Here is a 17377-nt window from a genome sequence, read left to right on the forward strand (position 1 = left end):
CCGCTGGCCAGCAGCTCTCCGCCGTCGGTTGCAGGATGCATGCTCTGACCTCGAGACGTGGGCGACGAGATGGCGAGTCTCCTTTAATGCCCTCAAGAGCCAGGCCGTCATTTTCACCAGACGACGCTCGCCGCAAGTCCAGCCGATCCGCCTGTTTGGTGTGGACATTGAGTGGACCGACGCCGCCACCTTCCTGGGGGTCATTATGGACCGTCAACTGACGTGGCAACGGCAGGCAGCGGCTGTCCGCCTTAAAGTGCACCAACGTCTGGGGGCCTTGTACCCCCTCCTCAATGAACGTTCTGCTCTCTCCGTGAGGAACGGGCTTCTCGTCTACCGTCCCTTTATCCGCCCTGTGATGGATTACGCCAGCGCTGTCTGGGGCAACGCCGCGACTAAGCATATTCATCGCCTTCAACAGCTACAAAACAAGGCCCTCCGCCGTATCTTTCACGTTCCTGCCACGTTCCCATCTCGCTTTCTCCACGAGGCAGCTCAAGAAGAATATGTTCTGGCTCGTTTTCAACGCCAGGCCAGACTTCTTTATCGTTCTGCTGGGGACTCTGCAAATCCACTCATCCGGAGCCTCGGTGCCCCGTCTGATGACAGAGACCGCTATAAGCGGCCCAGTGCTATACTTACTCGCTAAGGTGCACAGTATAACCCTCTTCTTGTAATTCCGATTTCTCCACCGCCTGCATGCTGACATATGAATGAAAGTGATGTCCCTTCTTTCCTTATATATATCTGCTGTTAGTAGTAAATGCCTAATTGGTAAACACTACATTTCCTAAGTTGAAGACACTCTGATGATGCGGACCGGCCAGCCAGACGCGGCTACATTGTCCCTCTCTGGTGGCCGGTGTTCCCTCCGCCGTCCGCGCCCGGCCTGGCCGTCTTCTGAAGTCGAGTTCATGACCTGGGGTGTGTCAGATCTGGTCTCTAATGTCCAACACCTTGTCTCACGGCTGTTCCCTCGGTCTCCACTTATATTTCTTGCTGAATCCTGGAGTGTCCTGCGTTGAGTTTTCACAAGCTCAAGCGCAGGATTCCAGGCAGTGCTGATTTGGTATCCCGAGTCACGGTTGATTAGATTGTCTGTGACCTTAATCTCAATTGCTTCTTTAATGACACTGTCCCAATATCTTGAGGTCTGTGTCACAATCTTGGTGTCATTGTAATCCATTGAATGACCAAGTTCCAAACAATGCTCTGCTATGGCTGATTTAGTTGCCTGTCTGAGTCTGGTATGTCTCTGGTGTTCTTTACACCTGATGTCCACAGTTCTGGTGGTCTGGCCAATGTATGACATCCCACACTGGCATGGTATGTTGTAAATACCTGGCTTGCGTAGCCCCAGGTCATCTTTTACAGTCCCTAGCATAGCCCCAATTTTTGTGGGAGATTTATACTACCAGGCAGTGCGTTTCCATTGATCCAGTATTCAAGCTCGATGATTTAGTGCCTACTATTATCGTAACCGACGATGCCACGGTCAAACCTAGACCTTGTATGGTTCGGAGCCACATTTTCAACAATATGCGCTGAACCGGGTGGTAACAATTCAGGTGCACCTTTTCATGGTGGTCCAGTGTGGCCTTTAATTATCTTATGGCAGTGAAACTTTGTAGGTATGTTAATGCGTTAATGAGGAACCGATTTTAGCTGGAAAACAGACTGTTTCCTGTTGTGGCTACCAGGTGCAAACAAGACGCTGTACATAGTTTGTATGACTGCATGACATCCAAGCTGTAACGTGAGTGAATATACTGCAAGATCACCTGATCAGAATCCACGTTACTTTTCGTTCAGTCTTAGTGGAACTGGTTTCAATGAACAGCACCAATTACACTGCTGCGTTGAGAGTAATCGCCGAGTGGAAGGTCCGCTGAGAGGCCTGATATGATTAAATGGTTTAAAGCAAATGATAATGACACGGATGAGCTTGGTGTGGCACCTGCAGGAGGAAGGCGTCCTACATAGGTGGAAGTTATTGATAAGGCTGCTGTTGCCGTAACTGATCATGTAGCGTGTTCCCCGGGTAGCGCTAGTGCTCGTGCAGTCTCATGAGAATTGTCCGTTCCATGGCCAACAATACGGAAGGTTTTGCTGTGTATTTCACACTAGTACCCTGGCAAGATCCAGACAGTGGAGCAGCTCAAAACTCATGATCCGCAGCAACATTTTGAATTTGCTCTTCAGTTTCTGGCACGGATCGAAATTGATGACATGTGGCCAGGCAATATGCTATGGAGTGACGAGACAAACTTTACACTACAGGGTGCAGTGTATGCACAAAATTGCCGAATTTGTAGTAATACTGAACTGCGTCTTGTGCATGGGGTACCACTGCATTCGTCTTAGGTGATTGTGCAGCGTTGACTCACAAGCACCTGTAATATTAGCCCGTTCTTCTTCGAGGATAATTCACGCAGGGGGCCTGTCAAGTGTACCGTGAAGTCTGGACATTACAGAAACTTCCTTGCACAGCACGTGATAGAGCCTTAGAAGAGCACAGCTGTTTTCCTGCAGGATGGAGCCACACCTCATGGCGCTCGTCCAGTGAAAGGTCTGCTTAATGCAACCCCCACGAACGTGATATCTCCAGAGTTTTTCCAGATGCCTGACCTGTAAGATCACCTGATCAGAATCCACGTTACTTTTCGTTATGGGGATATGTACCGTAAAAGAACTCGTTTACCAGCGTCACATTTGGTATCTACCTAATACGAAGCCCTGCATACGGGAACGCGTTGCTCATATTCCATCGGAACTGCTGCGAGCAATGGCTGACCACGTCTTTTTACGGGTGCAGCATCTCGTCGACGTGTCCGATGCTCATACTGAACAAATTGTATAAGCTTCGTTTAGTAATAAAATCAACATTACGCCTTTGTTTGACCTTTTTGCCTGATACGTTGTACTTACTGGAATTAAGGAAAACATGGAAGGGACGAGCCACCAACATAACTTTCTTTTCACACAACCTGTTTATTTAACAATATATAAACTGTGTTTTACAAATAATCCAAGCATTTAACCATGTAATTTTCTTTAACAAAATGAACAGATTTGCAAAATTCTCTTGACCTTAAACCCTAAGTTGAATAAGCTTTTTCAAAAGATATCTGAAGTTCTGTATTGCAAAACAGCGAACAATATAACAGTGATTACAAGACTGCCAGACCTAGAGCCCGCCCTTTATCGTGTGAAGCAGCGGTTTTTACTACCGCGCTGGACACAGCCCGTCTTATTAAATGCCCTTCTGCTACACATGAAACTACATAAGCACCATTGATGACTAGAGTGGTTCAATTACTCAAAGCAGATTACTTAACATTTAACTTGAAAGCTGTATGTCGAAAAGTTCGGGGTTAAGATGCACACCTGTGCTTAAAGGTTCGGCAAACATTATGACAAAGATAAGGCTTACTTCAAAGCATCCAACCTCTTAATTTCAATCGGCAACCAAGGTGCGATTGGATCACAACCCGTCCCTCCTAACAATTTTACTTTCATTCAAGCCCTGGTGACAGATGGCAGTTGACATTTTCAAAGTTAAACTGATTGCCAGTTATTGAGACCGCAGTGAAGGAACGTCTTAAAACATTACCTGTGAACACTTATCACAAAAGAACTCACTAGGCGGAACCACAAGATCCAGCTGAAATATATCAATGATGACCAGGTCTTTCAAACTCAGATTGTTCAGATTATAACTAATGACTGAGGAATGCAATTACAATCAAATAATTGAACCGGTTAGCAGCTAAATCTAACCACAAGGCGCTCTTTTGCTTAACGGCAAACTGTGCCTTAGTACAATTGTTCCGGCTGTTTTTACAACCAAGAACTGATTAATTAGAACATTGATGATCGGGTACAAAACAAAAGGGAAAGACAATTTAATAGTGGCACAAATTTTCAAACGACAGCTAGTTTCTTAGCACAATACTACTGTCTATACTTACGACCAAAGACTCTACCGAATAAAACTCTGAGGGTCGGGTACAAACCAGAAAATAATAAGGAGGGCAGGTAGACATTGAAACAAATCACCACGAGGATTACACAATGTTACCTCCCTTTATGATCAAGCAGTTCCATGGATCCATGGCGTGTCGCAGCGGTTTCTGAGTGGTGCTAATGAAAGCCAGGTAGAAGAGGGCAGCCAGGCCATTAGCGGTCGTCCGACACGAATGTTACCAACCAACAGGCGGGACGTCGGCCTGCTGCTTTAGTCGACGCTGACCTCGGTGAAGTATTCCGGTACCTTCGCTCCACGCAGACCCTTCGTGGCTTCGGCTGCTCCGACCTCGTGACTATCTGTTGTCGCTACGCTCCCGCCAATCTTCGAACTTCGTGCCTCTCTCTCGGGCCAGCGAACCCCGTATATAAGACCTTCTAAGGACACAACCCACAAATACAAAGTCTTCCTCATACTTATTGGCAATGGGGTCGCAAGAGGGATAGCCGATACACCTGAGAAGTGGCGTCAGACAGAACGGTCTAGTGATTCGATGGATCCATGGCTCATAGCCCAAGTCCCGTTCCTAATCGACTAGGTATGGAAAATATTGAAACATTTCCATACATCTTTCTTCTATTCACAGAAGCATATTTTAACCTGGTGATTATTCTGCATTAACACATTACATGTGCCAAGTTTCGACGCCATACGTCGATTAGAGACCACACTGGACCTCTGTGAGAAGCTGCACTTTAATTATAACCACCCGGTTATTGTCCTTGCACTAACATTGCATTTTTAGTCATATCTTCCACAGATCATTCCGTATGCGGACGAACAGGGCGGAAAAGCCTTCGACGCCATGCTTCATTTCTCAACAGGATACCCTTCCATCCAGTACTACAAAAATATTCCACAATATGTTAATAAATGTCTGCCCCGTTAGCACATCAGCCTCACCATACGACCATACTTGGCCCTTCTAACCTGACCACTCAGAATTCCTGAAATCATACACTGTGATATACTTATTTTTATTTTGAGGGCTTGTAAAGATTTGTGATTCATATTTTCGAAAGATGGATGAGCCAAATAACTCTACTAAATTGCGGTAAACTCAGTGACTCATGACATTTTTCAGTGGACTGCGACGTGAATTCATTAGTGGTCTGAATGTTATCCAAGTAACTGAAGGGACACATAAACTATGACCTCCACATATAGTAGTATAACCAAATGTCAATAACATAATTCACATGGCATAGCAATATTTTGGCCATTTTCTATCACCCTTTGCGTCGGTGCCAATGAGTCTGAAAGTGAAATCGTAATGATCACGTAAATCCTCAAATCCTCATTCAGAAACTGTTATTTATGCTCTACAGTAGTTATAATTGGCCTTAAGTGTACGAAAAACATTTTTTGAGTGTCAGTAGACGAGAGTGAGTCATCAGCAGGAAGTGCAGAGAGCTTATGAACAACGGTTAATCTAGATCTCCCCTACACCGACGCTGCTGTCGCGCTGTGAACATTCCCACGGAAGTAAATACAACGGTTTCGCGGCAGCTGTACCAGCTTCCCATCATCGTGACCGACAATTTGAGCCTGAGACTGTGCTCTCACTATTGTGGCTACAACAAGAGCTGACACGCGGGTACGACTGATTCATGGAGTCATAGCCATGCGACTGTGTGTTGGAAGTTTAATGGCATCGCTGTTGCAATATTCGATGCCTACAAGACCTACATGTAACTCTTAGGTTTTTTTATTCTTTCCAGCAGTTGTCTTGTAAGATGCTGCCCCCTGAGTTTCCTCTTGTGGGCAAATCTCTTCATCTACGTTCTCCATTATTAGTTAGATTTATTTCCATCTCTTTCTTCCCCTATTGTTTTTACTCTCTACGACTACCTGAAGTACCGTGGCAGTAATTCCTTCATTTCTTAACACACGTCCCATCGTACTGTCCCTTCCTCTCGTTAGTGCTTTCTACACATGAGGAATGAAAAGAAAAGACTCCAACTTTTTTTTATGTGAGAACTCTTAAAGTTTTTATCATAAAACCAATCTTATTAACATTCTACATCTTTATTCTTCATGTCTCAAATTTATTTCTCAACCCTAGCGACGAACACATTTCTCCCATCACTTTGTTGATGTCGTCACTGCAGAACGTCTGCCTTTGCTGACGGAGCCTCATGTCTTCTTGACCTCTTCATCACTATCAAAGTGAAGTCCTCGGAGATGTTTAAGTTTTGGAAACAGGTGAAAATTGAACGAGACCAAGTCAGATCTGTTGTGAGCGTGTGGGTGCTATTCTGTCACTCTGCGCAACGGATTAATCTGAGATGTACCCTTTAGCCTGTGGCTACTGCAAGGTGCAATTTCCACCCCCACACTACTACAGAAGACAGACAGACACTCCTAACGTTCTAAAGAGAAATGCCTGAAAAACTTTCAGCAATAAAGATATTCTGGACTCGTCCGCATGAAACTAACGAAAATGATTATTTTCCAAAAATTCTGAGAAATCACAATGGCACTTTTAGTTATGAACTGAACAAATTATTTCCGGATTCTTTTCGGAATGTGAATCTATCTCTTAAGGATAGGATTCACTAATGAAATTTCTAAACAATGTTTAACATTGTTATTGACTTGGCAGAATGGCTGAGAGCCGCGCCTACTCAACTTGAATAATTATCCGTTAAAATGTTGCTAGGTATGGTCGAGGCTGTCGCGTGTGAAATGCAGTGAAGTGTACTGTTGTGGAGGAAATATGGGGCTCGCAAGAGGTGTAGCGCACAATACCGTAATCTGTGATGACTGCTATCTGCACCACTCGCTGCTGACAAATAAGATAACTCTCGTTCTATCTGGATTGACCTTCGCCAATCAAACTCTCCCTACGCCTTGTTGAAGTCAAGGACTACTATTCGCCCCTAGCCTAACTATTGGCGTGGTACACCGACAGATAACCAGTCCACCGCGATGCCACTCAAAAGTTCGCTCGCAGTAATTTAACTTTAACTCTGTCCGTCACACCGCACAATAAGTGTGGCGGCCATCACAGTGAACAACGCTAAATCGTAAGGACTCAATATAGAGTCGCACTCTGATTCGCTCTCGACAGAGGTGCTCTCCCAGTTAAGTACTGAGGAGAGACTTGTTCCTCGTCCTTTGAGTATACGTACGAGCACACACGCCCTCGTTACGTGTTCTCGCTCCAAGAGCGACAACGGAACGCGCCTCTCCACGCCAGACGTGAAGGGGTATACCTTTCGGTCTCTTCCATTACTCCTTCATCTCAAGGCATCAGGAATATCGTCTGCTAATCAGCATTGCTCTTCTAAAACAGGAGAATGACGTTTCGTTTAAGGCGACCAATCCGGAAATCTGGAGCTTCGGCGTTTGGCGTTTGCTGTCTCCCTGTGAAAACCTCTGAAACTGCGTCCTATGTTTGTAAAGAATGCGTAGGCTGGGTGCTCCAACACAATGTAGCGGAATTTGCTTTTAAGCCGAACACAGGGTCTTTCTGCTCTACAGGCAGTCGAGGTTGACTCGTCCTCTGAAGGGATCGTACTCCCAGTGTGCGGTCTGTCTCTCCCGAACTAAAAGCTCCTGTGCCTGTCGTGTCTGGAATGTATGTGTGTACGCCTGCCTCGAGTATTTCAATCTCGGTTGCGATTTATTATTTATTTGCATATCGTTTACATGAATTCATACAACATAGACTTTATGTTATTGAGTTTGGGTTCGAATGAAGCGTCTTCATGTGCGGAATATGGCTCTGAGGTCGGAATATGTAAGCAAGGCCAGGAGGCCACGACGTCTCACAATGTATGGAGGATGATCAATGACAGTCAACTCAATTCTCCTACACACAAAAGTGCTTCACGAAACCCAAATTTACTTCCAAAAATTATATGATTTGGGTCTGTGGATGAATCAATTTAGACAGATCTACGCCGACTCTGGGTTAATTTATACTCTTGATAGTAATATAAATGCAGGCTCAGTTGTTCTAGGATAATTCGATTATTCGAATACTCCTTTGCGTTCACTTCGTGTAAGTGAAACTTGTAACAGCATTGTCAGGTATCATTTGTGGACAGTTCAGTTGAACATTTTCTTTCATTTGCCTATATTTCTTACTCAATTAGCAGAACAATCTATTTACTTTGTGCATCTTACATGCTATGAGTCAAGTGATTGTCGATGCATCCATCCACGTACTCTATTAATATAATCTTCGTGCGACGTGGCCATATGAGAATTGATGGAAGACCAAGCGAGGGATTGCATATGAGAATAGGCTAAGTGAATTTTGCGGTGAGATACTATCAAACAATGACTGAGGAATTATCTTTTTACTTAACTGATAATTTGCTAATAGAGGGTAACCATTGTATGCTTGAATATCTCTTCTTTTATTGTGCTGACCTTTCAATCTTCCCATACTTACTGTCCCTACGTCCCCCTTCTTCTATTGCTGTGCCCTTCCAGTTTCTCCGTATTCACTATACCAACTTTCTGGATAATCTGTTTTATATATTGAATTCCTTATTTACTCCCTACATATTTCCCATATCTTGATCCGTCTAGCAATCAGTGAGCATTCCAAGAAGTGCCAAGAACCTTGTCCTCTTCGGGCAAGAGTCTCTGCCTTGAAAGCCCTACATCACATTAAGCTTGAAATTCTTCTCTAGAAAGTTCCACACAATTCTTCTTTGACTTTCCTCCTTTGACTCTTCCACACCATAAGATTCAGTTTCACTTTCAGAAACGCCTTCTTAAAATCCAAATCAGTATTTGATATCAGCAGGGCCGTTGTTCTTCTCACTTTTACGTTACTTCAGCCATCTTGTGCATTCAGAGGAAACTTGACGAAACTAAGACCATTTCTGAATAAGTCGTTAGTATAGCTGGTCACTTGCTGTTCAAAAGTTCTTATTTATTAAAGCGTTTAGGGCACAGCTCATCATGAAAACATCAAAAAGAAGAGTTGAGTTTTGATGCTGACGGCTGAAACAAGTTACTTCATGTTTTATATGAAGACTTTTCTTTTCGATGTTCTGGTGATGGGATGTACCCGAAACGTGTTTAATAAATAAGACGTTTGAACAGCAAGTGACCAGTTATTCTAGAGACCTACTCAGCAGTAATGCAAGTGTCTTCTAGTTTACGACAAGGTCGCTGTTCTCTTGCGCGATTTGCTGTCGAACCTTTAGTTCACAGAAAGGAATAACTGCTAAAATTAGAGGTGCAAATTGATAATTTGTCATCAACTCATTCAGAAGGTATTAAACTCTCTTAGCAGGGTTCAAAGATACCTTTGTCAGATATTCATAAGTATATTTTATAATGCCGTTTGGCAGTATAATGGAGAAATTCCACCATTATGTCTCACATCTAAAACTGCAGTATTTATAGGTTTGTTGAACCTTCATTGTGACATTATCAATCATTACTGACAGAAAATCTTGAGACGTACTTCTCAGTCACATAATGCGCTTATTATATTTTTAATGACTCATAAAATAATATCGAATAGGTAATAATGTGTGTTAACTACAAAATTTAATTGAGGTAGCGAATGACAATTACTATTAAGAATTAGGAAAAAGGAGACTTATAGACTGGTCAGTGTACGGTTTTTCATTGTTAATATTGTTGAGTTATTTATAGGGAATGACTTATTTCTTACGTAGATTCCTACTTTAATGCAAAAGCACATAGAGCTTCCTGGTCATTTGACTGATTTAGCTATCCATCGCCACTCTTAACCCATTTTCACAGTTCCGCTTCTGATAAAAGATGGAGAGCAGGAGAGAGATACTACCAGGAGCTAAGCTGTCAGGACGAGTCCTGAGTCATGCTGTGTTAGCTCACACGAGAAGCCCAAGGTCTGCTTAAGGCTAGGTTCTGGGTGCGGGTCCCTGTTTGGTATAGTTTTAATCCACCAGGAAACTTCAAAGCTGCGCACACTCCGCTAGAGAATGAAAAATTGATTCTGGTAGACGTGGGTTGCAGGCAAACCGCTACACACGTTACTTAAGCGGGAAGCATAACTGAAAAACCTTCAGGCGAATAACGTGGAGAGCGAAATGTACAGTCAAGTTTACTGAGTGTGGCATGGCGTAATTTTTCAAACTAAGAGATGGATAAAACGTTTCGTGCACCTTCTACGCCCCTACTTACTATCCACTTACTTGTGGTGTTTTCATTCATGCTCTTTCTGAATACTTACAGTATTACAGAAAACGATCGTCATGGATCCCACAACAATAACACTAGCGCCAAACAGTAGGCGATATGGTGATGATTATGGTATTAGTGTTTGTATCAGTAGCAGAAGTAGTAGTAGTAGTAAAAATCAAAAATGTCATATTAGAGAGGTGCAGTGTCCTTTTGCAGCTCAATAGATCGTACGTGCACAATGTTAGATGAGGATGTTTCGTTCCTCCTAAGATTGGACGGTAAACTGTGAACTTAATTACTTTTAAAGCTGCTAACTGGGTCGTTACGGACAGAGGAACTGACTTTTGGAACCCTGCTCACGTGTACACTACAGTTACCGCTTTCGAGTCTGTCTAAAGATGACAGAAAGATAAGCAACAGAAATATGAGCCAGAAGTGAATGTATCTCTTTATTTGTAATCTCGTCAGTTGCTAGTATCTTTGGTCAGTCACATTATATCATATTATCCAGCTCAGCCTTGATATTTAAACGTTTCCATCGCATATGTTTGCTGCAAAAATCAGTAACTTGCACTAAAACACGACAAAAAGGGGTCGTTCCTCAAAATAGTGCAGCTTGCTTGCAGAAAAGAGGAATTCCGACGCACAATGCGTTGTAAAAGCATGTCAAAGGTTGGACGCAATGTTCCAGGAATGTGTGATTCACTACCATAACTAATATTGTTGACTAATTTGTCTAGTTGTAAGCAATTCGGCACCGTAAACGCATCTTCGCATGTGTAATATTATACTTATTGATATTATTTTATTACGCTGCGGTTTCAACGACATTTTTATATTTCTCGAAGTTCTGTTAATCTATGCTTTATTGCATACTGTCATGCATAACCTTGTATTGTACTGGCGACCTAGAAACGACGGAGAGGCTTCGTCCCCGCCGTAGCCCTCAGGGGTTCACAACCCCACAACAGGCCACAGCAGTCCACCCACCCCACCGCCGTCCCACCCCGAACCGAGGGTTATTGTGCGGTTCGGCCCCGAGTCTCATACCAAACGAGCGTAACCCCAAATGTTTTCGTCGTAGAGTTATTATGGTGTACGCGTACGTGAAGACAGTGTTTGCGCAGCTATTGCCGACACAGTGTAGCTGAGGCGGAATAAGGGGAACCAGAACTCATTCGCCGAGGAAGATGGAAAACCGCCTTAAAAACCATCCACAGGCTGGCCGGCACACCGGACCTCGACACTAATGACCCGGGCGGATTCGTGCCGGGGACCGGCATGCCTTCCCACCGGAAAGCAGTGCGTTAGACCGCACGGCTAAACGGGCGGGCAGGTATAACCCTAATTACGTTGTTGTCTTGTCGTTGCAACTTCGAAAGGCACAAAATTGCCATTTATACATTTCTCATGCGGTGCAAGAGGTTGACTGGAAAGTGACTGTGGATTGTATAGGCGTTGATTCTTGACAAATTTTCATTACATTTTTTAATACCACAATTCAACAAATCAGACAGCATGAGCAAAATCAAAACAAAAGGAAAATGACCATCTACAAGCACGATAAACGTACATTAACTTATTTTCTAACATAAAACGGTAAAATTCCTACCCCTGAAATAAATGCAGCTTTATGATAACAAGGAGGACGTAAAACAATAGCCAACCCTACCACTAACGACTATAAAAGGCAGAAGGAACTACTAGAAAAAAAGTAGCTCTATTCCGGATGCAATACCCAAAACTAGAAGTGGCACACAAAAGCCACATACTAATACAAATTCCTGTAATGAACAAGTGATATTAGTAAGCAGACAATTAGAGTACAAGGAAATAGCGTACCGAATTCTGGAAAAAGGACAAAATAGTAATTCAAAGCAAGGCCAACAAATTATTTTTATCATAAAGATGAATCAATTAAGCACAACTGACAATAAAATAGCATACACGCTCAGAGGTAGCACACCTAAAATCTTCGCCTACTGAAACTTGTGTCCTTGCAGTGGCCCCACCTCAAAGACAATGGAACAACTGGCACAGCTAAAGCTGAAACAGTGGCAAACAAAGTCGCCTCCACAGCGATGTTTCACGAGCTCCTCTGGTGCTCAAACCTTCTTGTGCACCACCATTCAAGACCACACACACCACAGTTCCCATCTTCTCACGTCTCGTCAGCACTGCCTTCCCTGGAGCCGAGACACTGTGCACCGTCCGCTTCCCCAGAACGGGAACCGGTGCCTCGTGTTACCTACAAGTCACTGATAGCTTCAGTCCAGGCTCCACCGGACAGCCACTGCACTGCTGATCATGGCAATTTGCCGCCGCGTCAGTATGACTGACCTCCGCCCCGGTTGCTCACTTGTGCTTCCTCGGCGAACAAGCTTCCAAAGGCCATGTCGACAGCAGCCAAACGCATGGGGCCACTTTCACTGGCTGCCAGCAACCAACTGCCACTGCCTTCCCAGGCTCTACTGCTCGTCGGTCAGCTACCCTGAAGCAGCTACTCCGGGACATAAACAGGACCAGACGGCCAGCCATCCAGGGCAGGCTCCAAGTTGTTACCACTTCCTTCTGCGACACCAGCCTTCCGTCCGCAATCCCTCTCGGCCACTCCTAATTTGGCTCTGCTCTGGGATATTCTGCAGTTACACGCAAACTCTGATATGGGGGGAACGTCTCGCCAACACTGGAGCCAACTGCCAAGCATGGTGGAGTTTCAACTGTAACATTAATGGTCAATTCATGACGACCTAATTATGAGGCGACGTAATTGAGGACCTAATGATTGCACTAATGCTTTGCTTTTCATTACTAACAAAGAGATGAAGTTCATTGAACTCAAATGACTCTGAACGACACTTTAACTTATCGCAATAAATTAATGTGTTACTCTTTCCATTTAATCGACGAAGTCTCTCTCTCTCTCTCTCTCTCTCTCTCTCTCTCTCTCTCTCTCTCTCTCTCTCTCTCTCACACACACACACACACACACATACACACACACACACACACACACACACACACACACACACTTTTCTTAAATACTGCTTTTTTCTGTCACGCAGTTTTCTATTCATCTATTCATACATCACCATGACATCAAATCAACTCTGTGTGTTAAGTGAAATTATCTTACTAAGAGTACGTCGATATGTTAAAAGTAGCATTTGGTTCTGTGTAAAAAGTTATTCTTGATTCACAAATTTGTAGTGTAACACAGGGGAAACCAAAGATACTTCATTTCCTGCCCAACGTCGTGTCTTCTACAGTTGAATGGCGATGCTCTACTGTGACCTATGTAATTACTGTTCTATTCTTTGCAGGGTGGTGTGTCTAGACGTAGTAAAATGCACTCTTTGAAATAACAACTGTTTATTACAGGAACTAACCGAAATACACTTCCGAGTGTGAATATCGTCACTACTCAATAACAAAAAACTGTATATCCTGGACAATGACTCGAGGAACAGGTAAGAAAGACCTATACAGTCCTCCGAGGCAAGGAGCCAATAGAAAGCCACTGGTCACCACGGTGATGCAGCGTAGTCGGGAGCGGCTGCTGGTACCGCAGCAGCGGGTTTGGCACATGGTGAAGGTGGCACGACGGCTTGGCGGGCAGCGGGAGAGGCGTTGGCCACGGTAGGCGGGGTCAGCCGCGGAGACGTGGAGCAGTTCCTGATCCGTCAGAGCCCGAGACGCTGATCTAAATAGCACCAGCGGAAGGGTACATCCGCTGTGTCCCGACAACACGTGACCGTGTGGACGTGAGCAAGCTCCCGTGATCTCAGCGCTGTGTACTCCGACTTGCGACTGGCGCCCCCAGACACTGTGGCTGCAGCAGGAAGCTTGACTGTACACAGGACCTGTTCTTCCATTTACAGAAAACATCCCAGGTGAGGTAGGGGCCTTACTTCCCCTTGAAACATACGCGTACGTGCGCTGTCCAGACAGTGCAGAGGCAGCCCTGCCTACACCACAGTTACCTCGTACAAAATGGTCTAATGTTGTTGTAGTTGTTGTTGTTGCTGTTGCTGTGGTCTTCAGTTCCAGTACTGGCTTCATGCAGCTCTCCTCCCTAGTATAATTTCTACCCTTCCTACCTTTACCAAATTAACAGTTCTGTGATGCCTTAGTATGTGGCTTATCAACCTATGCGGCTCTTCTTTTAGTTAAGCTGTACCTAAAAGATCTGCTCTCCCCGATCAGTTTACTTGTTTCAGTAGTTGCCTGAGCTACGCATCAGATCACTTTCTTTCTTCTATAACCATCTTTTCTTTAGACCTGTACTATTATTATCTACAGAAATGTTTTCACAAAAGGTTTACTGTACAAAATGGTCTAATGTTGTTTTATTCGTTGTTGTTGCTGTTGCTGTGGTCTTCAGTTCCAGTACTGGCTTCATGCAGCTCTCCTCCCTAGTATAATTTCTAGCCTTCCTTCCTTTACCAAATTAACAGTTCTGTGATGCCTTAGTATGTGGCGTGTCAACCTATGCGTCTCTTCTTTTAGTTAAGCTGTACCTAAAAGCTCTGCAGTCCCCGATCAGTTTACTTGTTTCAGTAGCTGCCTGAGGTACACATAAGATCTCTTTCTTTCTTCTAGAACCATCTTTTCTTTAGACCTGTACTGTTTATAATCCACACAAATGTTTTCACAAACGATTTACTAAGACTTCACTTTATATTCGGCACTAGCTGTTTCCGGCCACACGTTGCTGTGCTCAGTCTGGTTAAATGGAAAGGAAAGAAAGAGGAAGTATCCATTTCTAATATGTATGCGTATTGGATTTGGGTCCTAATCTCCTCCACCGCCTCTCTTTATCCATCTCCTTCTCCTTGTCTCCTTGTCTCCATCCATCTCCAACTCCTACCTCTCTCTGTCCATCTTCTCCTTTGCCCTCTCTTTCTATCTCCTCCTGCCCCTCTTTCACACCATCTCTTTGTCTATCATACCTCCCCGTTCTCTGGCCATCTTCTGCTCCCGTTTCTCTCTCGAACTTCTTCTGTCCACTCTCTCTGTCGATCTCCGACTTTTCTCTTTCCATGTCCATTTTTTTCCAATCCAACTATTCATTTCCTCTTTGTATCTGAGCTTGAGCCTTGTTTATTGTTACTTCTACTTAATGATCTGTAGTAGTATTGTAGTAGTATTCAAATTATAAGCAGATAAACCATAAATACAGCACGAAGAAACTGGTACACCTACCTAATATCGTGTAAGACCCTGGCAGCATGCAGAAGTGCCGCATCGTGACGTGGCATGGACTCGACAAATGTCTGAAGTAGTGCTGGTGGGAGCTGACACCATGAATTCTGCAGTGCTGTCCATAAATCCGCAAGAGTACGACGGGGTTGACATCTGTTCTGAACAGCACGTTGCAAGGCATCTGGGGAATTTGGTTGACAGCAGAAGCGTTTAAACTCAGAAGAGTGTCTCTGGAGCCATTCTGTAGCAATTCTGGACGTGTGAGGTGTCGCATTGTAATGCTTCAATTGTCCAACGACGTCGGAATGCACATGGACATGAATGGATGCAGATGATCAGACAGGATGATTACGTACGCGTCACCTGTCAGAGTCGTATCTAGAAGTATCAGGGTCCCACATGACTCCAACTGCACACGCCCCACATCATTACACAGCCTACACCAGCTTGAAAAGTCCCCTGCTAACATGCAAGGTCCATGGAATCATGAGGTTCTGTCCATAGCCGTACACGTTCATCCGTTCGATACAATCTGAAACGAGACTCGTCCGACCGGACAATGTGTTTCCAGTCATCAACAGTTCAATATCGGTGTTGACGGACCAAGGCGAGGAGTAACGCTTTGTGTCGTGCAGTCATCAAGGTTACACGAATGGACCTTCGTCACCGAAAACCCATATCGATGATGTTTCGTTGGATGGTTGCCACGCTTACACCTGTTGAAGACCCAACATCGAAATCTGCTGAAGGGCTGCACTTTCGTCACGTTGAACGATTCTCTTCAGTCGTCGTTCGTGCCGTTCTTGCAGGATCTTTTTCCAGCCGCAGCGGTGTCGGAGATTTTATTTTTTTACCGGGTTCCTGATATTCACGGTACACTCGTTAAACAGTCCTACAGCAAAGTGCCGTTTCATCGCTGCCTCGGAGATGCTTTGTCCTATTGTTCGTGCGCCGACTATAACACCACGTTCAAACTCATTTAAATCTTGATAACCTGCCATCGTAACAGCTGTAACCGGCCTAATAACTGCGCCAGACACTTCTTGTCTTACATCGGACTTGCCGACTGCAGCGCCGTATTCTGTCTGTCTAAATATCTCTGTATTTGAATGCGCAGGCCTATACCAGTTTCTTTGGCGTTTCAGTGTATATATCCTACATGTGTCTAAACGTTTACTACAGTAACATGTACCATCCTGAAGTAAATCGGTCGAGAATTTTCGAGCCTTTTGTAATAGCATTTCCCCATTATGCATTAGATATTTATTTATAAATTACATATTTTAAGAAACAGGAACATAAAACATGCACATATTTGGATACAATGTTATGTGAAAATATCGACTCTGTTCATGGGATAATTTCGGAGATTTAAGATTTAGCAGAAACGAACATTTACATTTATATATAGCTTTCCCCTATAACTGTTACATACCCAGGAAGAAGAAAAAATGCCACAATTGAGGGTCGACATGAGATTTCTCATACCAATTAAAGACAAAGGAGTCTGTCGCAAAAGCTCGTCTCTCCAATATGTTTAACTGAAACGCAGTTTTAAAAAACGAGGCTCTAACACCGTGTAACTGCGTGCAGCATGGCCAAGAACAGGTAGCATTAATTCTGCACTGTGCCAGAGCTGTCGCATTAGCTCATCGAGACGAGGCAGCGCCGTGGGGAATGTATATGTACACTCAGCCATGTTCGTATCTAAAATTTAATTTTTATTTCAGGTGAAGCATCATACTGTATCCAATTTACGCCTTCACAAGGAGGTATCTTGTGTATTTCTTTCTTTTAGTGTTACTTTTATTCGAACATTAAGAGAGAACATGAACTTCTTACAGACGTAAACGACATCTTTATTTCGACCATGAGACAAATAAAGCCAATAGAAACTAATAGCGGATACAGTAAAATTGCCAATATCCAGTGGTATACAGAAAAAACAGTAGGGTAGACTACACTAGATTGTACACTACGCTACGCACAATTATTCGATTCTGT

The sequence above is a fragment of the Schistocerca gregaria genome, chromosome 4, assembly GCF_023897955.1.
Source record: "Schistocerca gregaria isolate iqSchGreg1 chromosome 4, iqSchGreg1.2, whole genome shotgun sequence".
Classification (NCBI taxonomy): Eukaryota; Metazoa; Arthropoda; class Insecta; order Orthoptera; family Acrididae; genus Schistocerca; species Schistocerca gregaria.